A 23077-nucleotide genomic window follows, 5' to 3' on the forward strand; every position below is an offset into this window, starting at 1 on the left:
TGTGAGGGTGTGAGTGGGTGTATGAGAGGTTTGTATAGACATGTGAGTGAGTGGAGTGAGAGTCTTTAGGTAGCTGATGTTACCAGTAATGTCTTCAGTGATGTCATTTCAAATGTAATCAGTGATGTCATAAGTGATGTCATTGACCTTGTTATGAGTGATGTAATATGTGAGGTCATAAGAAGTTTATTGCATGGGCATAAGTTATAGTTAGGGCTGGTAACTGTAACTGTTGAATGTTAAATCCCTGTAACCTTTGGTGGTGTCAGTGAATTTCTAATATTTTTTATTCTATTTCCTACCTATAATGTCTCTGTAACCTTTGTTTTTTCAGTGAATTTCTATGGTTTCTTTTTTTTATTTCCTATTTATAAGGTCCCTGTAACCTTTTTAGTGAAGATCTAATGTTTTCTTTTCTATTTTCTAACTATAACATCCCTGTAACCTATGTTTTTTTCTAAGTTTTTCTAAATTTGGTTTCCTAAATATAACGTCCCTGTGGGCGTGGCCAAGATGGCGGCGAGAGCGGACGCCTAAACAGGAGCTCCGCTCACGGCCCGCAAATATCCTACAATTCCTCCGTTCCAAACGCTGAAAAACTAGAACAAACACCGTCCTCAACACGTAGGAAACACTAATATTCCTGCAAAACCTCGTGAATCTACCTGTGCCGCGCACAAGCAACTAATGACATGGTCCGGCCGCAACGTGGGGCAGAGGCGGAGTGGAGTTCGCGTTGTGGAGCTGCCTCAATAACTGCACGTGCCGCTATCTAAACCGGGGCAGAGCGAGCCCGTGCTCTGCCGCGATTGGAGAGCAGAGGCCTGCATGAGTGCAACGAAGCAAGACGCACTCTCCGACGTCGTGCCTCGCGAGGTCGTGGAAGTGGGCTACTGGACCCAGGGCAGGTACCGAGGATCGCCACGGCGGGGGTGACAGGTTGCGCACACCCCCTCCGTGGGATCGATCGGCGTGGGGCGGCGGGGGTCATGGGCCCTGTCAGGCCGGGTCCCACGAGAACACAGCAAGGACCCCCTGAATTAAGAGCTGCATGTAACATGCGTGCCGTCCTCTGCGGCGTTGGGCCGCACGATGTGGGCCTACGTGTTCTGCAGTCTCCTAAACCTCCACGCTGAAGGCTTAGATGTCGTGTCAACCCCCCAAGAGATAGGAGACGCCTGTTCAGGAGCATAAATATCCAGCACACCGTTGCTGTCTCGCGTACCAGAGACAACATGGTTACAACTTCTAAAACCACCTTCTCGTCGACTACAAAGCTCCAAGTGCGGATTAGACATGTGACTACGGGTCTAGATCAGTAACAGACACTAACCTCATCAAACTCAACCTTGGATGATACTCCTGAGCAACCCTTATCCTTCAATCCCCATAAATGCTGCCAAATGAATGAAAGACCAGACATTTGTTAATGAACATATAAGCTACAGAAACGCACACCAGCCCGGACAGGAGATCCAGGCGCAGTTCAGTGCTCAACTGTAGTCTCTGTGTGACACATACAGCAACAGAATTCATTCTCCTAAGCCCATAAGCAATAAATAACATGTAATAAAACGCTAGTAAACATGGTTAAACCGAAGCCCCCGAGAGGACAATTTGAGGCAGGCACCAAGACCCCATCACCAGAGTCGACTACTGACACTGTAGCTGCTGCCCTGCGCAAAGTGACAGAAACTTTGGCTACCCACTCTATAAAGATCGACAAAGTGTTGCAGACCATGTTGGAAACCAAGACCTCTCTGGAAGCAAAAATGGACTCAGTGACAGCGGAAGTCAACATTCTCAGGGTAGAACATCGCAAACTGGCGGAAAGGGTAACTACCAATGAGTCGGCTCTTGAAATGATCCACCCCAACATTAAGGACTTGAAAGCCCAACTTCAGCGCCAAGAGTCTGAAATAATAATGCTGCCAAAACCAGCTGAAGACGCAGAGGGCCGCTCGCGCCGAAATAACATTAGATTCTTGGGCTTCCCGGAATGCATAGAACTCCCCGATGCAGAAATGTTCCTGGAGCGCTGGCTAAAAGAAACTGTACTAACACAAAATGCATCGCCTCTGCTGTCGGTGGAATGTGCTCACCGGATCCCGGGAGGCCCACCTCGACCGGGAGCTCCCCCCCGACCTTTGATTGCAAGATTTTTTAACTACAGAGACAGAGATCAGATCCTACGGGAATTTCGGGCTTTGGGCCCTATAGACATAGATAACGCGAAAACCAAGCCTACCCAGACTACACAGTAGAGGTCCAGCGCAAACGCACCACATTCGCTAAAGCAAAACAAGTGCTACGCGATAAAAACCTATCCTACTCCCTCATGTTCCCAGCCAGACTTCGAATGGTAGACGGTGAGAGGACTCACATCTTCCCGACCTCCGAAGATGTGTGTACATGGCTCCATGTTAAAGATTCTGTGGACCCTATCTTTGAACATATCGAGCAAAAAGATTGGCACATCCAGCGCCCCCGCAAGAAGAAGAGAACAGGCAATGGAGCCGTGTCACACCCGTCTAGGTCGCAAGCAGTGGCCGAGCAAATACAAGCTATAAAGGAAACCAACATGTTCTCGGCTATGCCCCCAACGCTCAATGATGAAACTAGTGTTACAGACTCGGACTCACTAAGAAGCCACAACAGTCCCCCCTCATCACCTATGATCTCTGGCCCGACGTTTACGCCACGCTCAGCCGACAATCTCTAAGGCAACATAAAAACACTAGGACACCACAATTCCTCTGGTTCTTGCGCTATAGAACATCAATAAAATATACTCTTTATTTATCTGATCTGACAATAACCGTAGCTGCATATACCTTGTGGCCCACACGCGCTCGCCGGCTCCGCCTGGAAACACGCCCGGATCGCACTGCTATAATGAATCTTATGCCACAAGCAGTACGACTTTGCTCGAACAGTAAAAGAGCTCGCAAAGGAAATGACCATATCCGAATGGGCCGGTTCCATGAGCCGCCTCAACTTATATCCCAGCTGCGCCCCCTAACCCAGAAGGGTTACCGTATGGACCTCGTCCAATTTATTGCTCATGTTGGCACCAGTTGTGCCTGGTTGACCTCAATTATTGTAAGTTATTTTTTTCTTTTTCTTTTTCCCTCTCCTTTTATCAGCTCTGTCACCATTATGTCCCAATTTCTGTCTTGCTCGCATAGTGGCTGGGGATGGGGGGACGGGCATGCTTGGGCTCTGTTCAAGGAGCACCCCGCTCAACACAATAATTACAAAACACAATGACGTCTTATAACATAATAACATGGAACGTAAGAGGGCTGGCTAATATCAATAAGGGTCGTAGAGTGCATGCTTACCTCAAACGTCATAACATATATATAGCCATACTCCAAGAGACACACCTATCCGCACATGAACTGGGTAACATTAACAAGAGATGGTCGGGCACAATACACAGCACTAAAACGTCCACTTATGCGAAAGGGGTCCTAATCTGGATCGCCCCTGGAGTCCCATACCTGGTCAACAGCACACATATAGACACAGATGGCAGATATGTTTACCTGAACAGTGAACTGGATGGCAGACAACTAGCTATAGCCAGTATATATGCGCCTAACGCGGGACAGGGCGAGTTCTACAGGACCACTTCTAAACTGCTATCTCACTACCTGTTAACATCCATTATATGGGGTGGGGACTTTAACAGTGTCCCTGATATATCACTAGATAGATCCCATCCCCCACTGGAGGGCGCCCACAGCAAGAGACTATCTCGGACATTGAGGTCCTGGATCTCAGAGAGGAGACTATACGATGTGTGGAAGGATCTTCACCCCACAGACAGAGAATACTCCTTCTATTCTCCGGTACACCAACTACATACGCGTATTGATTTATTGCTATGCACGGACACGGTCAAACATCTAATCCACAACGCTTCTTTTATGGCTAAGACCCTGTCTGACCACTGTCCTCTGATTGCCACGTTAAGATGGGGTAGACAACACACATGCATCCCCACATGGCAGCTACAGCCCACATTGCTACAAGACCCCCCTTTCCGCAAGGAAATAACAGATAACATTGAATCCTACTTCAAAATTAACAACGGTATAAGAAGGGCACCCAAAACCACACACTTTAGATCACTTCTGGATTCAAGAGGAACTCTGCCTGGAGAAGAGCTGAAGAGCTGAGGAGAAGTGCTGCCCTGCCTGTGACTGTGCTTTGTGGAGCTATCCTGCAATTGCTGCTTCTGCCTTGCAGGGAACAGACTGTACTTTGTTGTGCATTCATGCTTGTGAAGAAATCTCCAAGGCCTTGTCCGGAGCTTGCCTCCTGTTGTTGAAGTCTCAGGGACATCAAAGACTTCTCCTGTCAGCACCTGGAATCTCTGCTGAGACTCCTGCCCTGCCAAGTGGTGCCCTACCCAGTTCCTGGGGCCTTGGAAGGTGAAGCTGGCAGACCAAGACTGAAAATCCACACACAGACCACCGTGTGGGGAAAATTTTTATGCACCTTCCGAGACGCCACTGGCTTTGCGGCAGTAATCGTCGTTTCACCGGCATCGCGGCTGGAAGATCGGTGCACGTAGCTAGAGAAATGACGCGCAACACCCGCTGACGGAGGCTGACAAGGACGCAACCCACATAGCGCGGTTTTGCTAATACCGTGCAGCAGAATTTTTGACTCAAAACTAGCTGGGCGCAGAAAAATGATGCAACTCCAGCCCGTACACGAGGATTTGCCAGGATCGATGCATCGCTCTCCTGCAGAGAGGAAAAAGGATGCACGCCGACCCAACTGGAGAAGGAGGTACGAAGCACGTTTGCGCTTACGAGTGAGAAATCGACTCATCGCTAACCTTTTTCGACGCACACTCACCTGTGCATGTTATTTTGATGCTACCCAGATACTTTTCAATGCTAACAATGCTTTTCAAATTAATAACTTGACCTGTGTATGTTGGATTTTTGTTGTTTTGATCTTGTTTTGTTTAGATAAATATTCTCTATTTTTTAAACCTCTGTTGTGTCATTTTGTAGTGTTTTCACTAAGTTACTGTGTGTGTTGGTACAAATTCTTTACACCTAGACTCTTAAGTTAAGCCTGCCTGCTCGTGCCAAGCTACCGAGGGGGTGAGCGGGAGTTAGCTGAGGGTGGTTCTCCTTTACCCTGACTAGAGTGAGGGTCCTTGCTTGGACAGGGGGTAACCTGACTGCCAACCAAAGACCCCATTTCTAACAGAGAGGCACAAGAATGGCATGTCCCTGCTCCCCCTTGTTTTTTCCTTAATATATAGCCCCTGGGATTCGGAAACTTGAGTCCAACTTATTAATTACACCTATACAAGTTCATGGTTGGAACACCCAGGTTCTCACTTACACTGATGACATTGCCGTAGTGACACCTGATACTGGGGTTCACTGAAGGAGATAGAAAAAAGAGGCTTAATTTTTTTGGAACTTTTCTGACTATTCTTTGAACCCGAATGAACCTCAACTGGTGGTTCATAGATGGATACAACTAACTGATACATGTATTGTTGAGAAGGTCTTGCATGTAGCGGTTAAAATAGTAGCAGATGTGGATAGGATAGTGGAATCCAATCTGGCCCTGGTCACTCAGAAAGCAAACATGGAACTATGGAAATGGATAATCTGCCTTCATCAATTGTTTGCCACAGTAATGTGGTAAAAATGTTATTTTTACCTAATGGTTTGTATCTTTTCAGTTTGAGAATTGCTGGTTTAAAATAATGAATGACATGGTTTGGAGATTAACGTGGTCATATGCAAAAACCAAAAGGGCTCTTAAATATATGACACTCCCTAGCAAAAGAAGGAGATGGGCTATTCCAAGTTTTAAAATTTATCAGTGGGATGCTGCGTTGCAATGCATGATTTTACCTATTGATGGACATGTGGAAGATCACTGGGTTTGAGGAAATATTCTACCTATACATGACCTGTTACTTGGGGAAGAGGCCAGAAATGGATTTTTAAGGTTTGCGGAACCTAGTTATTACAAGAAGGTCGAATTCAAGATCCTCCACACCGTGTTTAAGATGTGGGCAATTCTAGGTTAAAAAGTAGTGCTGGGTAGATTTAGGGCCTGGTTTTGCAGATAGGATTACTCCATCATAAATGTGACGACTATCCGACAGCCGTATTCCGATTCCACAATATCCTATGTACATCATAATACAGCTGACAGAGTATCCATCACATTTGTGACAGAGTAACCTGTCAGCCAAACTCTAAATGAGTCCCTAGTTTTTATACCCTATTACAGAGTATTCCAGCTCTTCCTGGAATTTTTCAGGACTCTTATGTGTTTGGTTGGGAGGGCCGGGGTTTAAGAGATTAGGGGATTTTGATAGAGGATCTTAATTTGAGGAATTAAAGGCTGATTTAGGAATCAATCATAAGGAACTTTTGAAATATATATGATCCATGATTTTCTTTTTAAAAAAGGAGGGGGCCCAAGGGTCCAAAGCTGCTTTGATGGAGCTGATAGGGAGCAGCATGGGTTGCACAATTAGCCAAATTTATGGTGCTTTGAGCTCTTTTCTACAGGATGATCTTGAGAAGCACATGGATACATGACAGAAGAAGCTGGACTCTTCAGACTGTTGTTTTTATGAATCCCTTGAGCTTGGTCGAACCTTGCTGTGCTCAGCTGGCATGCAAGCACAACACTATGGCCCTCATTACAACCCTGGCGGTCAAAGACCGCCAGGGCTGTTCTGGAGTTTGTACCGCCAACAGGCTGGCGGTACAAACTCGGGCATTACGACCCGCGGTCGCACCGCCGGGACTGGTGGTTTCCCGCCACTTTTGTCCCAGCGGTTATAATCCCCCAGGGCAGCGTTGCTTGCAGCGCTGCCCAGGGGATTAAGAGTCCCGCACCCGGCAGCCTTTTCATGGCGGTATGAACCGCCATGAAAAGGCTAGCGGAAAGGGGAGTCACGGGGCCCCTGGGGGCCCCTGCACAACCTATGCACTCTGAATCCCTACCAGACCTGCTACACCTGTTGAACTCTTTCGGGGAACTATCCGGGCTACATGTGAATTGGGCAAAATCATGCTTGTTCCCAGTGCGGCCGTCATTAGACCCACAAGGCAACATGACTACCATGCATGACTTACAATGGAGTTACACCACTTTTAAATACTTGGGTGTACACATGTACCATGACGAGGGCAGACTTAAAGGAGGGGAACTTGGAACGGACAATCAGATCCATAAAAAGCTCATTGCCCATTTGGTGCTCCTTACCACTCTCGCCTATGGGAAGAGTCGTGTTAGCCAAGATGATAGTCCTTCCTCGGTTGCTATATTATTTTGCCGCATTACCACTCGTGCTACCAAAAACTTTCTTTACACAATTGACCAGATTACTGACTGACTTGATCTGGGGAGGGGGGCGCCACCGAGTGGCCTTAACCAAAACATACCTCCCTCGTGTGAAGGGTGGGATGGGTGCGCCACAGTTCGAATTATACTATGCGGCGGCACAAATACACTGGATCATGACTTGGCTGAAAGATCCCCTCGGTCCAGAGAACAGCATTTTAAACACAAGCATAGGGCATTCAGACGTGCTGAGATGGCTTATTGGATGTGAAACTATCCTGCAACACAGCAATATCTTAATAAAACCAGCAGAACGTGTCTGGCACTGTTATGTATACGCGGGAGCACGCGTCCCTCTATACTCACCCAAAATCCCATTACTAGCCATACCGGGAGCAGACAAAATACGTGGAAGATTGGGCCTGGCAACCTGGGCCACAAAAGGTGTCCAGACAGTGGGTGACCTCTTCTTGGAGGGCCAATTCCTCTCATACTAGGCGTTGACAGGAACACACAATCTATGTAGCAGCTAATTCATTGTACATGGGGTACTACAGTGTCTAATTCGGAATACATGGAGAAATGGTAACAAGGAACCACAAACATCACCTGTCCTACATGAATTGCTATTGGGCTCAGGAATACAATCAGGTATCTCTTGGCTGTATACGACACTACAAGCCAGCCCTGAGGAAGCACAATCACAGGCCAAATGGGAAAAGGCCTTACAAACACCCTTCAATGCCCAAACATGGTCCATGGCTCTCACAACCACACAAGAGATATCACGCAATGCCTGCTTACGATACACACAGTTCAATTATCTACATCAGACATATTTAACACCGGCCAGGATACAACGCATGTTCCCGCAAGCTAGCCCTGATTGCTCAAGATGTGGTTGCCCAGCAGCTGATTTCTACCACATGACGTGGAACTGCCCATCGTTGCTCCACATATGGCAAGATATTACTAAACAGACTGCGACTTGGTCCGGGTTGTCTCCATCCCCTACCCCGAATCCTGCGTTCTGGGAATACGTAGTAGACGCAGCAGGAACAAACAGAGACACAGATGCGCAGACCTAGCGTTCATTATATTCAAGCTACTTATTGCAACACAGTGGAAGTCACCTAGCGCACCCAACACACGTCACTGGCCATCAGACCTGTTGCGCTGGGCTAATGCGGAGGCACAAGCATTGCACACACTATGCGATGGGGGTGGTGGTTAAGGGGATGGACATATGTGGCTCCTTCATAGAGCAGCTGAAGGGAAAAGATGACACCCCCCGGCCCTTACACACAACTTCAGAGCAGGTTTCGTAATTACTACCCATTAAGGTTGATAAATTCACAATACCAGCGCGATGACCCACCTAGACACTAAAAACACGCAAATACTCAGATAAACAACATGGTTGTAACAAATTGTGCTGCAAAGATCTCTCATCCCTCACACTGCTCCCCCTTGTTTTATCAGAGGCTCTGCGACTTAGCACCCTTCGCCCCTTCTCCCACCCATCCTCCTGTTCCGCCTCTCTCCCAAATGACCACTAGAATTCCACATACTTCCCCAAGGTGACCCCTACTCTCTTTCTTATTTTTCCTTTCACTTTTTCATGCATTTAAGTTAACTCACATTTGTTTTCAGTTTGAATATGCATTTGATCAGTCCATGTACTGAGATGAGTGCAGAAGCACCCACTACAAGTGTCGCAACTCGATGCATTGCTATGATAGTGTTCTGTAATCGCTGTACTGCATATAATAATTATATTAAACAGATTTAAAAACTATATATATATATAACGACCCTGTAAACTTTGGTTTCTTCAGTCAATTTCTAAGGATTCTTTTACAAATTTTTACCTATAATATACCTACAACCTTTGTTTTTTAGTGGATTTCTAAGGTTCTTTTAATTCTATTCCTTAACTATAACAACCCTGTATCCTTTGTTTTTTCACTGAATGTCTCTGTTTTTGTAATACATCGAAGAGGCTGACTGAAGGGAGTGGCCTAGGACCAGGCCCTGTGCTGAAAGCTCGGAGTGCATCCAACCGCCGTACATGCATCCAATCACACACCGAAAATAGCCTTAGAGGGAAAAGCAAGAAGAAGGCTGTCAGAGTACCTTGATTCAATTTCCTCAGGAGCAGAAGATAAATCCTCAGTCTCAACCCAGACTACTCCTAATGAAATAAAATCTCCGTTTTGAGCACCCTTGGAGGGGGAAAAGGGAATGGGATTTAGAGAGACTGCCTCAGATATGGTGTTTCTTCAAATACTCATTCTGCCATTCACTTCTTATTTTAACTGGATAACAGCACCTGCAAAATCACAATTACAATTACTAGGGACACACTATTGTAACTACATCATCCATTTACATTTACTAATGATTAATTTCACTAACAATTATATAAAACTCTCTTACCCTGAGTTCTCTGAGGATTTTATCTCTCTCTTGCTCTATTACTGTTGGATGTTGAATTAATAGGAATTAATAGTAAATCATTTTCTTAGAAGTTGTTCTCCGTTTTTTTTGAGTGAAGATTAGCTTACTTCTCAGCCTTCGTGCTGATATATATTTTGAGTTTGTTTGTATGCACGTTCATAAATAATTTTGAATAGTTGCAATATATATATATATATATATATATATATATATATATATATATATATATATATATATAGATATATATATGTATAGATATATAGATAGATAAAAGTCAAATATGATAGTATAATGCGTGAAAATTTTATTTCCTGTTGTTTGTGTTATATTAACCTTTTCTGGTAATAATAATTTGTATGCTTCTTTAAATTCGTCATGTTAATATTGTCTAGTAAACCTTTTGAACTCTGGTTGATAATATCTTTCTATTCTTTGAATGTTCACAAGAGACAATTGCAGCCGGAAACTCTTTTAAATGCTGCGAAAACCTTCTGTCACTGCATTTGCTTCTAAACAATCAAATATTACCTGTAGTTAACTTGAATAGTCCATGAAATGCATGCAATTCCAAGTTTGCCTCAGAAAACATTTACCTCACAACAAGCGCTTTCTCAACACATCTGTTTTCCTGTCAGGTCACAGTTGAAGTGCGAAGCTCTCTAGTGGTGAGCGCGTATTATAGCAACAAGACTGAGTGCAACACTAGAATGACAACTTAGCATTTGAACTTCCCATTGGCCATCTTGGATTCCTGTCTTCTATATTTTCTTTGCAACGTGTGTAGCACTACTCGACAAATTTTCTTCCAATAAGGGCATCACTTTTTCCACTGTGGATACTTCTTTGCCAGCACTCTTATAGCTTTTCCTTTAGGTTTCGCTGTTATTACATGGCACGTTTGATGGTTCTGACAAAGGCACAAAAAAACCTTGACTTTCTCTCCTTCTCACTGCTTTCTTCTTGCTCTCAGCTCCATTTTGGGAATGTCTGCTCATTGCCTTTTCCTTATTCTTACTGCTTTCTCAGTGCTCTCACCCAGGCTTTGTGCATGCCTGCTGCTTGCCTTTACTTCCTTCTCACTGCTTTCTCCTTGCTCTCAGCACACATTTTAAATGTGCCGCCTCCATGCCTTTCTGTCATTCTCACTGCTTTCTCCTTGAACTCAGCCCCTTTTTGTGCATGTCTCCTCCTTGACTTTTGCTCATCTCAATGTTTTTTTTTGCTCTCAACCTGTTTGTGCTGCCTGTTGCTTGCCTTTCTCTCATTCTTAATGGCTTCTCCTTGTTTCCACCCCCCATTTTTTGGTTTACTTGCTTCCAGCCTTTCTCTCTTTCTCACTGCTTTTACTGGGCTCGTAGCCCTGCTGTGTGCATACCTGCTGCCTGCCTGTCCCACTTTCTTGCTGCTTTCCCTGGGCTCTCTGAGCCATTATGTGCATGTCTGTTGATTGCCTGTCCTTCCTTCTCACTACTTTCCTAGGGCTCTCGGCCCTGTAGTCTGTGTACCTGCTGCATGCCAGTCCCTCCTTTGCACTGCTTTTCCTGGGCTCTCAGCCCCATTGTGTGCATGTCAGCTGCTTGTCAGTAGCTCCTTTTCACTGACTATCCCTCCCTTTCAGCACTGTTGTGTGCCTACCAACTGCATGTCTGATCTGCCTTCTCACTCTTTTCCCCGGGCTCTCAGCCCCATTGTGTGCTTGCCTGCTGCTTGCCTGTTCCTCTTTCTCACTGCTTTCCTCAGGCTCTCAACCTTGTTGTGTGTATGCCTGCTGCCAGCCTTTCTGTTATGAATGATTCACAGCTTTCTCCAGGTTCTCAGCCCCATTGTGTGCAGTGTGCATTACTGCTGCCTGCTTGTTCCTCCTTCTCACTGCTTTCCCTGGGCTCTAAGCCCCATCATTTATATTCCTGCTGCCTGCCTGTCCCTTCTTTTCATTGCCTTGCCTGGGCTACCAGCCCCATCGTGTGCATGCCTGCTACCTGCATTTTCCCCCCTCTCACCTCTTTCCCCAGCTCTCAACCCTGGCATGTTTGTGTCTGCTGCCTGCCTGTCACTTCTTCTAATTGCTTTCCCGGGCTTTCAGCCCCTTCGTGTGCATACCTGCTGCCTGCCTGTCCCGCAGTCTTTCCCTAGGTACTCAGTGCTGTCATGTACATACCATATACGTTGTGGGTGCGCCTGCTGCCTGCCTGTCCCTCCTTCTTGCTGCTTTTCACTGGATCAAAGCCCCATTGTGTGCATGTCTGCTACCTGTTTCGCCCTCCTTCTCACTGCTTTCCACAAGCATTCAGCCCCATTGTGTGCATGCCAACTGTGTGTCCCTCCTTCTCTCTGCTTTTCCCTGGCTCTTAGCCCTGTCATGTACGTTCCTGCTGCCTTCCCTGCCCTCCTTCTCATTTCTTACCCCAGGTCTCAGCCCCATACGTGTGTATGGCTGCTACCTCATCTTAACACAACAGGAGCGGTGGGGAAGGAGATTTGAGACCCCATACTGCCTCCCCTGAGCGCGCTTCAAAATACACAAAGAATATGGGATATCCTCGGTGGGACAAAATAAAGTTAGATTGTCCTGGACCGTCGGTGTATCCCGGACTTCGGGACTCATTTCTGTGCTGAGTGTGGTTCTTAAAAGGGGCTAAGGGGCATTTCTCCCTATGGACCAGGTGGTCTCACACCCAATATAGGGCCTCATTCTAAGTTTGGCTGGCGGCGGGCGCTGCCAGCCAAACGGGAACCGCCAAATGGCCGCTCCGCGGTCAGAAGACCGCGGATGCCATTCAGGCTTTCCCGCTGGGCCGGCGGGCGACCGCCAAAATGTCGCCCGCTGGCCCAGCGGGAAAGACCCTGCAACAAGGAAGCCGGCTCCGAATGGAGCCGGCGGAGTTGCAGGGGTGCGACGGGTGCAGTGGCACCCGTCGCGATTTTCACTGTCTGCAAAGCAGACAGTGAAAATCTTTATGGGGGCCCTGTTAGGGGGCCCCTGCACTGCCCATGCCAGTGACATGGGCAGTGCAGGGGCCCCCAGGGGCCCCACGACACTGCGTTCCTGCCATCCTGTTTCTGGCGGTGAAAACTGCCAGAAACAGGCTGGCGGGAAGGGGGTCGGAATCCCCATGGCGGCGCTGCAAGCAGCGCCGCCATGGAGGATTCCCTGGGCCAGGGGAAAACCGTTGGGAAACCGCTGGTTCCCCTTTTCTGACCGCGGCTTTACCGCCGCGGTCAGAATGGCCCTGGAAGCACCGCCAGCCTGTTGGCGGTGCTTCCGTGGTCCCCGGCCCTGGCGGTCATGGACCGCCAGGGTCGGAATGACCCCCATAGTGTCATGCTTCATCATCTGACCACCTACCCCTATCCACGTAGGACAGTACCACCTGGACGGACTTAACCTTGTTGTTAAAAATAACTTGGGGGGAGTGGGGAGATAAAGATTATCTGGATAGTGTGAGGATCCAGTTGTACTGTGGAAAATCTAAAATCACCTAGTCAACCACCTGTGTATTATTACACCTTTATTTGCGTTGATTGTTGGGGAGATTAAAAACACAAAAGGATGCTTTTAGAGAATAATGACTCAAAGAGTCACCAATGTTTCACTGGCCAACATGTTTCTGCCCTCTAAATTAAGCCAAAGAAGGTCTGGGGCATTCATCAGGGCTGAGGATCCCTAGGTTCATGCACTGAATGGTCATGTATTGGAAGGGATGCCTGATCTCAATAGGAGGTGGCTAGATTTACGTAATAAGAAGGGCCTACCTGTGGATTGCTTAAGAAGGGAGGCCTGTAGATGAAGGAGAACAATTAATTAAATGTCATATGCAACTTACATGTACCTGAGGCTAGACACAGCAAACCACTGCACACAGAAAGTGATATTACATGCTGAAACAGGCAAATAACCATGCAATACATCAAACCAGTCACACTAGGTTATCTGTTAAGTCGGACATTGGCCCACAAGTTGCAGGAAAAAAGTATGGTCTCTTACCCTGTCATTGCAGGGCAAATAGCCCCTGGTCTGGGGGAGGGGAGTGTCCCCTTGTAGTCACACACTATATAGGAGAGAGCCAACAGAAATGGAAGAAAACACACTCAGTGCGATAGGAGGCAGGTGAACACTGTTAGCATCTGAGGAAGGACGCACTAAAGAACCAGATAAATGCCCAGATGAGGGCCTAAAGGATACCATAAGTTGATAGTCCAACGTATTGGCCCAGAGAGTTGGCCACTGGCGTTCTGCCAGCATTGATTACGGCTAATATGCTGCATAAAAAAGGGGGGAGGGGCACCAATTGTGGTGGGGTCCCCTCCATTCTAGACATCACAGCGAGAGGTGTGAACAGCAAAGTATAAGTATACACCATATCTGTCGGAGCACACAAATGAGTCCCAAAGTCCGGGATACACCGACGGTCCAGGACAGTCTAACTTTATTTTGTCCCTACGTGATACCCCAAACTCTTTGTGCATTTTGAAGCATGCCTGCTACCTGCCTGCCCCTCCTTCTCACTGCTTTCCAAAGGCTTGAAACCCCTTTGCATGCCTGTACTTGCCTGTAAGTCCTTCTCAATGCTTTCCCTGAGCTCTCAGTGCTGTTGTGTTGTTTCTGGCTGCCTGCTTGTAGTTCCTTTTCAATGCTTATCTCAGGCTCTCAGCCCTGTTGTATGAATGCCTGCTGACTGCCTGCCTCTCTCCCTCACTGCTTTACCCAAAGCTCATTCCTTGTATATGCATGCCTACTGCCTACCTTTCCCTCTGTCTACTGCCTTCTCCAGTCTCTCAGTCCTGGTATGTGCGTGCCTGAAGTCTGCTTGTCCCTCTTTTTCCCTGTTTTCTCAAGGCTCTCAGCCATGTCATGTTCGTGCCTGCTGCCTGCGTGGCCCTCCTTCTCACTGCTTTCACCAGGCTCTCAACCCTTTTGTGTGTGTGCCTGCTGCCTGTCTCCCAGTTATGAATGATTCACTATTTTCCCCAGGCTCTCAGCCCTATTGTGTGCATGCCTACTGCCTGCCTGTCCCTCCTTCTCACTGCTTTTCCCTGGATCTCACGCCTGTTCTGTGTATTCCTTTCTGTTATGAATGATTCACTGCTTTCCCCAGGCTGTCAGCCCCAATGTGTGCATTCCTGCTACATGCCTGTCCCTCTATCTCACTGCTTTCTACATGCTCTCTGCCACATCCTGTGCGTGTCTGCTGCCTGCCTGTCCCTCCTCCTCACTGCTTTCCTCCGGCTCTTAACCTAGTCATTTGTGTTCCTGCTGCCTGCCTGCCCCACCCTCTCACTGCTTTCCCCAGGCTGTCAGCCCATCATGTGCGTGTTTGCTACCTGCCTGTTCCTTCTTCTCACTGCTTCCCCCAGGATCTCAGGCCTGTCTTGTGCATGCCTGCTACCTCCCTATCTCTCCTTCTCACAGCTTTCCCTGGTCTCTTTGCTTTGCTGTGTGCGTGGCTGCTGCCTGCCTGTTTCTCCTTCTCACTGCTTTCCCCGGGCACTCAGCCTAATTGTGTTCTTGCCTGCTACCTACTCACTGCTTTCCTTGGGCTCTCATCCCTGTTGTGTGCATGCCTGCTGCCTGCCTGTTCATTTTTGTCACTGCATTCCCCTGGCAATCAGTCCTGTTGTGTGCATGCCTGCTGCATGATTTTCTGTTATGAATGATTCAATGCTCTCCTTGGGCTCTCAGCCTCAGCCTGGTTGTGTGCATGCCTGCTACCTGCCTCTCACTGCTTTCCATGGGCTCACAGCTCCGTCATGTGTGTGCATGCTGCTTGCCTTTACCTCCTTCTCGCTGTTTTCCCAGTGCTTTCAGTCCAGTCATCTATGTGGCTGCTGTCTGTCATTCTGTTTTGAATGACTCACTGTTTTCCCCAGGCTCTCAGCCGCGTTGTGTGACTCCATGCTGCCTGCCTGCCTGCCCCTCTTGCTCACTGCTTTCCACAGGCTCACATCCCTGTTATATGCGTGCCTGTTGCCTGCCTGTACTTCATTTTCACTGCCTTCCCTGGGCTCTCAGCCCAGTTGTATGCATACTTGCTGCCTGCCTGTCCTTCCTTGTCACTTTATACCCTGGGCTCTCAGCTGCTTTGTGTACTTGCCTGTTGCTTACCTATTCCACTTTCTCACTGTTTTCCTCAGCTCTCAGCCCCACTGGGTGCATGCCTGCTGCCTGCCTGTCCCTCCTTCTCATTGCTCCCTCTGTGCTCTTTTTTCCATTATGTGTTGGCCTGCTGTCTGTCTGTCTCTCCTTCTCACTGCTGTCCCCAGGCTCTGATCCCTGATCTCTGTGTGCCTGCTGCCTACCTTTTCCTCCTTCTCACAGCTTCTCGAAGACTCTCCCAGATCTGTTATGTGCATGTCTGCTGCCTGTCTCCCCTCCTTCTCTATTGTTTCTCCTGGCTCTTAAACCCATTTTGTGTGCCCCTCGTTTTCACTGCTTTCCCCGGGCTCTCTGCATGCCTGCTGCTTCACTTTCTAGTATTAATGATTAACTGCTTTCTCTAGGCTTTCATCCCCTTCATCTGCATGCCTGCTGCCTACCTGTCCCTCCTTCTCACTGCTTTCCACAGGCTATCAGCCACTTTGTGTGCATGCCTGCTGTTTGCCTCTCTCTCATTCTCAATGCTTTCCTTGAGCTCTCAGCTCTTCTGTGTGCATGCTAGCTGACTGTCTTTCTATTATGAATGATTCATTGCTTTTCCTGGGCTGTCACCTCTGTTGGCTATATGCCAACTGCCTGCTTGTTCCTCCTTCTCTTTATTTTTCTCTAGGCTCTCAGCCCTGTTGTGTCCATTCAAGCTGCCTGCCTGTGGCTCCTTCTCACTGCTTATCTCAGACTCTCAGCCCTGTTGTGTTCCTGCCTGCTGCCTGCTTGTCCCTTCTTCTCACTGCTTTCACCGGGCTCTCAGCCCCATTGTGTGCATCCCTGCTCCCTTTCTGTCCCTCCTTCTCACTGCTTTCCCTGGGCTCTCATCCCTATTGTGTGCTTGCCTGCTGTTAGTCTTTCTCTTATAAATGGTTTGCTGCTTTCCCTGTGCTCTAAGCCCCTTTGTATGTTTTTTATTGTATTGTATTGTATTGTAATCGTATTTATATAGCGCTTACTACCCCTGACGAGGCGTTGAAGCGCTTTTCGATGAGTAGCACGCTACTCTGGAACCCAACAATAATTAGTGATGGATTAGTATCGGGAAATAATGAGTACAGTTTTAGTATTATTATGAGTTAATTTGAGCTGCGGATATGAGAGTTTGTTAGTTAGATTGACTGGAGTAATGGAGGGGTGGAGGAGGAAAGAAATCCAGAAGTGTTAATTGGGAGTATATCCTTCATTTACTCAACCCAAAGGCTTGGGATGAGTAAAGGGGGGTGGAGGAGGGAAGAGTATGTGGAAGGGTTAGGGAGAGCATAGTAGCAGGGTGAGATAAATGCGGGAGAATTTAGTAGGGTTGTGTGGGAGGTCACAGTAGTAGAGTGAGGTTTAGTGAGTTAGATGTGGAAGCGGAGGGAAGAGATTAGGCAGAGTTATTTAGGAGATGAAAGTAGTAGAAGGGATTTGGGATGAGTCAGAGTGAGAATGGAGGATAGTTTGATAGAGAAATGACATATGATGATGAGTAGATAAGTGTGATAAGATGAGAGCATGGATTCATAGATATCTAGTATAACAACCCACCCAGGAGCCATGCAATGATCCACGAACATGCCAAGCACAGAAACAACATATACACATACATACATACATATATATATATATATATATATATATATATATATATATATATATATATATAAATATATATATATATATATAAACACACACACACACACACACACACACACACACACACATGTACACACACACATATGCACATACAATACATAATTAGAACCATGGGTAAAATATACTTAGTCAAACAGGTTTAAAGAGTGTGTGTGTATTTTATTGTTATGACATAGTAGCGATACATATTTTCTAAAGAAACTATAAATAAATAGAAATATACACATAATCTGAAAAAAATATTTATCAACATAGGCATATGCAGTTCATAGTTGTTTGAATATGGTGGTTATGAAGGAAAGAGCCAACTCTTGAGTAGTTTTCTGAAGACAAGAAAGTTATCTGTGGCTCTTATAGTTGGGGGTAATGAATTCCATAGTTTGGCTGCTTGGACGGAGAAGGATGTACCACCTATAGTCTTTTTCTTGTATGGTGGTGTTCTAAGGCGGGGTGCCAATCTTGAGCGGAGGTTTCTTTGTTGGATGTATTTGGTAATTTTGTTTCTGATAAAAAGCGGTCCTGTTCCATGTATAGCTTTGTGGGTGATACAAAGCAGCTTGAAAGTGCATCTTCTGGCAACCGCTAACCAGTGTAGTGCTCTCAAGGCAGGGGAGATGTGGGCTTGCGACTTTACATGTAATAGTAGCCTGGCTGCGGAATTCTGGATACGTTGTTGTTTTTTCATAACAGATAGAGATGATCCATAGTAGAGGCCATTGGCATAATCCAGTTTGGATACTACAAGCGAGATAGTAGCTTGCACCTTGTGTGGAAATCCGAGGTGGGGGAAGATGCGTCGTAAAGTCTTCAAGGTGATGAAGCTTGTTCGTGCTAATTTGTCCACTTGGGCATTCATAGTTAACTTGGAATCCATGGTGATTCCTAGGTTTTTAACTTCCTTGGATAATTGAGGAGGTGGTCCGAGATCGTCAGGCCAGACGCACAGAGGGTCATAATTTTTCCAGTCACCACATATGAGTATTTCTGTTTTGGAGGTATTTAGTTTGAGATGGCTCTAGGTCATCCACTGATCAACGGCTCTGAGGCAACTGAAGATTTGTGAGTTTTCAATATTTTTGGGGCATTCTAATTTAAGTAGTATTTGTGTGTCATCTGCATAGTTGTAGCATGTGAGATGGAAATCATTGATCAGTTCTGGTAAAGATATCATGTAGATGTTGAAAAGCAAAGGTGAGATGATTGACCCTTGGGGGACCCCTGCTTTTGTGAGGTAGGGTTCAGATGAGAAGGGGGGTGAGTGGATGATATTAGATCTTTTTTGAAGATACGAAGTAATCCAGTCGAGAGCAATCCCTTGTATGCCGTCTTTGTGGAGTCTTTGAGTTAGGGTATCATGGTCAACCGTATCAAAGGCAGTTGAGAGGTCCAAGAGAAGTAGTGCAGCAACTCCATTTCGGTCGACTGTGTTTTTAAGATCACCCCAGATTGCTATGAGTGCCGATTCAGTGCTTCTTCCTGGGCGGAATCCAGTTTGGAAGTCTGAAAGTATAGAATTGTCTTCAATGAATTGTGACATCTGGGCGAATGCTGCTCTTTCTATCAATTTGCCCAGGAAAGGTCCATTTGTTATTGGTCTGTAGTTGTTGGGGTCTTGCGGGTCTAGGTTTATTTTCTTTAATAAAGGTCGTATGTATGCCTTTTTCAGGTCTACAGGAAAAGTTCCTGAAGTCAAAGAGTTGTTGATGATTCTTCTTACAGGTGTGGATCAGAAGTAGATAGAAGAATGTTCTTGAAGATTTGTGGTGGGCAAGGGTCAGAAGGGCAACCAGAAGGTCTGCTTGCTTTGACCAAATCCATAAATTAATCCTGGGATATTTGTTTGAAGGACTGTAGAGGTTGGGTTGGTTTATTCTGAGAGGGTATTTTAGGAAAGGGGTTGGTGCTGATGGTTTTCTTCTGTTTTAAATAGGAGTCCAATGTGACTGCCTTGGTTGTGTAGTGAGTTGCCAATTTGTTTGTGAAATCTTGAGTAGTGGGATGACTTCCTTCCATGCATGTAGGTTTTCGAAATTCATTGAGAATTTTATAAAATTTCTTGGTTGTAGATTGAGCATTTTGAATTCTGTCTGAGTACTATCTTTTTTTAGCTTTTTTGATTGATGATTTGTATATTCTGTTGAGTTTGTGTAGCTACAGTTTGTCTTGACTGTTGTTTGTTTTAAGCCAGGTCCGCTGCAACTTTCTGATTTGTTGCTTTATCTTTTTAAGTTCTGTGTTTCTCCAAGGTGTTGGTTTTCTTTTGTTGTGTTTAGTTTTTCCGAGTGGTATTAGGATATCCAAAGCTTCCTGTAGCCACTCATAAAGTTTTGGCACAGAATTAATTATATCTAGATCTGTGTTTGCTGTCAGTTGTGTTTCTAAGTGATCCAAATTGAGTTTGCTCCATGGTCGATAGGTGTATGTATGTAAGTAGTTGTAGGTTGTGTTGATTTGTGGAGTTGTATGTTGGAACGTTATCATGTGGTGGTCTGACCAAGTTATTGGCGTGATGCTATGAATAGTAACTAGTTCAGGCTTAGCAAAAATGACATTTAGGATGTGACCAGCGATGTGTGTGGGATTGTGTACAATCTGATGTAGGTTCAATGCGACTAGGCCAGTGGTGATAGCTTTTGAATGTGGCATATTGGGTTTGTCAAACCAAATGTTTAGATCCCCAAGAATGCATAGATTGGAGTATAGTGTAATAAGGTTTGAGACTGTGTCTAGAAAAGCATCTGGGAATGAGGAGTTGTTAGGTGGAGGTCTGTAAAGGAGGAGAAAGTTACAGGAGGAAGTTGGAGTAGGGTGGCATCTGGTAAGGAGGGCTTCACAACCTTGTATGGAGATGTTGTCTGTTTTACTGAGGTTCAATGCCTGTTTGAATATAATAGCTAGTCCACCTCCTCTCTTGCCTATGCGGTTCTGAGTGATGGTTTGATAGCCCGGAGGAACGGCTTCGTGCAACACTGGTGCCATATCATCTCCCAACCAGGATTCCGTTATGAATAGTAAGTCAGGTTGTGTGTCTGTGAGCAGGTCATAGATGTGGTGCTTGTTTTTTGAGAGTGATTGAGCATTTATGAGTTGGCAGTTTAGAAAAGGTGTGTTAGTGGTAGTGTTGTTTTGTTTAGGAGAAGGGTAAGTAGTATAATGTGAGCTTGAAGCAGGAGTGTTGCTAGTTGTGATAACTGTTTGAGGCTCACAATAGTCTTGCTTTTCAATATAGTGTTCCAGCAGGTTAAGGAGGCATTTTGTTGGGTCTGTGTGTGTGGGTGGTGGACTTGGTGGCTGAGACAGTCACGAGGAGTGTACTGTTTTTTGTAGGGTAGTTTTATTATGTAATAGACAAGGGGATGTGAGGTTGCTATGAGTAGCATGTTTTTTATTTTGTTTGCATTTGTTTAGTGTGGATGGAGTATGGGTTAGGGGTGTATGATGTAAGGCTCTAAATTGTGCAATGGAGGAGAGGCGAGTGAATGAAAGTTACTGGGTTGGGGTGCTTGTGGTAGGTGTTTGTGAAGAGTGAGGAAGCAGGGGTGGAGATAGGATGGAATTTGTATTCTTTGTGTAGTCCTGAGGGTGGGAGTGGGTATGACGATAAGTGTAATGTAAGTTTGTGTTACTTTGATGTGCTGATGTTTGTGGTCGGTATTGTTTTTGTGGAATAGTGAGAGGGGATATTGATGTAGTTGTTTTCGGTGAGGGATTTGTATGTGAGTTAGTGCTGGTGAGTGGAATTTGAGTGTTAGATGGGGTGTTGATGTGTTTTGGAGATGAATGTACGAGCTGTGTAAGAGGTGATGGGTGTGTGTCAGGGGAGTTAGTATTAGTTGTGATGACTGGAAGAGGTAATATGTGTGGTGGAGTGAAATGTGGGGATTGTATGGGTGTGTGTAATTGGTGAAGAGAGGGGAAGAGTGTTTGTAGATGGTGTGTTTGAAGGCAGGGTTTGGGCATTGTTACAATGACAGGTGGTCTGTGTGGAGCAAACAGCGGATAGTCTTGTTGGTTAGTATGAGCAGAAAGTGTGTGTCTGGAAGGCTGAGACTGAGAGAAATGTATACTGTAGTTTTGTATTGTGTGGGTGATGGCAGGTTGTGTTAGTGGGAGTGGACAGAGTAGTGTTGGCTGTGAGAATGCAGGTGTTTGACTGTAGTAGTTATGGGGGATATTTGTAAATGTGTTGTATATAGGGTATTGTGTTGGGTGATAGGGCAATGCAATCTGTCTGTGGTCAGTTTGTGATGCATGAGTTGGATGCCTTTTTAGAATATGTGTTTGCATGTTGAGGGATGTGTAGGGGATGGAACTATTCCTGGTCCACTGAGAATTGGGCAGCATGTCTGGCCCTAGTCCCTAGTCCCTGCCTGTCCAGAACAGGCCCAAACAGGCAGCTGCCCTTGTCCTCTCCGCCCTTTGCCTCGACGCCCGGTCTGAGACGCCCTTAGTCCTAGGCTTAAATAGCCCTACTGGCCAATAAGAAGCTGGTCCTAACCCTAGCCAATCCAATTTCAAGCCCTGATTCTACCAACTAATGGGAGACCCAGCCCTAATCACCAATCATAGCTCTATTCCTGACCACCAATCACAGCCCCAGCCCTAAAACCAACAGCCAATCAGAATCTCAGCCCTAACCACCAATCACAGCCCTAGAACCAACAGCCAAACAGAATCTCAGCCCTATCCACCAATCACAGCCTGAGAACCAACAGCCAATCAGAATCCCAGCCCTATCCACCAATCACAGTCCTAGAACCAACCTCCAATCAGAATCTCAGCCCTATCCACCAATCACAGCCCTAGAACCAACAGCCAATCAGAATCCCAGCCCTATCCACCAATCACAGCCCTAGAACCAACAGCCAATCAGAATCTAAGCCCTTGAACCAACAGCCAATCAGATTCCCAGCCCTATCCACCAATCATAACCGCAGCCCTGGAGCTAGCAACCAATGAAAGACCATCTCCCAACAACCCATCACAACAACATATGCAACAACCAATTGGAACTTATATAAGGAGCAAGTTAACTGAAGTCCAGTCCCTGTGGTCAGGGGGAAAGGTAACTGCTGCTCTATTCAGAATCTCCTTGGATACAGACAGGCTGAATCCACACTTCCAAGCTAGCAGAGTCTACTTTCCAGGTAAGGGAGAGATTGTTTAAGAAACATACACTGTAATAGTGCTGGGCGTGCACTCTAAAATCGGGCTTTTTCAAAGGCAAAAATACAGGGGGGCAGACCATTTTTAAGCACAATTTAAATCACAGAAACAGATTAAAACAGTCTCCTAAAAACACACTCTGCAAGATGTATATAGCCTTTTTACTTAGAAGAGAAAAAAAGGGGGAGAGGGGGGGGGGGTGCCACAAACTAGCAAGGCAATTCACACAGTCACAGCAAAAACGAATTTCCAAAAAACACCACTTTAAAAGAGGCCAGGCTGCCTGGAACACAGAGAGTCCACAGTAAAACAGACACAGGTAGC

Source organism: Pleurodeles waltl, chromosome 3_1, assembly GCF_031143425.1.
Source record: "Pleurodeles waltl isolate 20211129_DDA chromosome 3_1, aPleWal1.hap1.20221129, whole genome shotgun sequence".
Lineage (NCBI taxonomy): Eukaryota > Metazoa > Chordata > Amphibia > Caudata > Salamandridae > Pleurodeles > Pleurodeles waltl.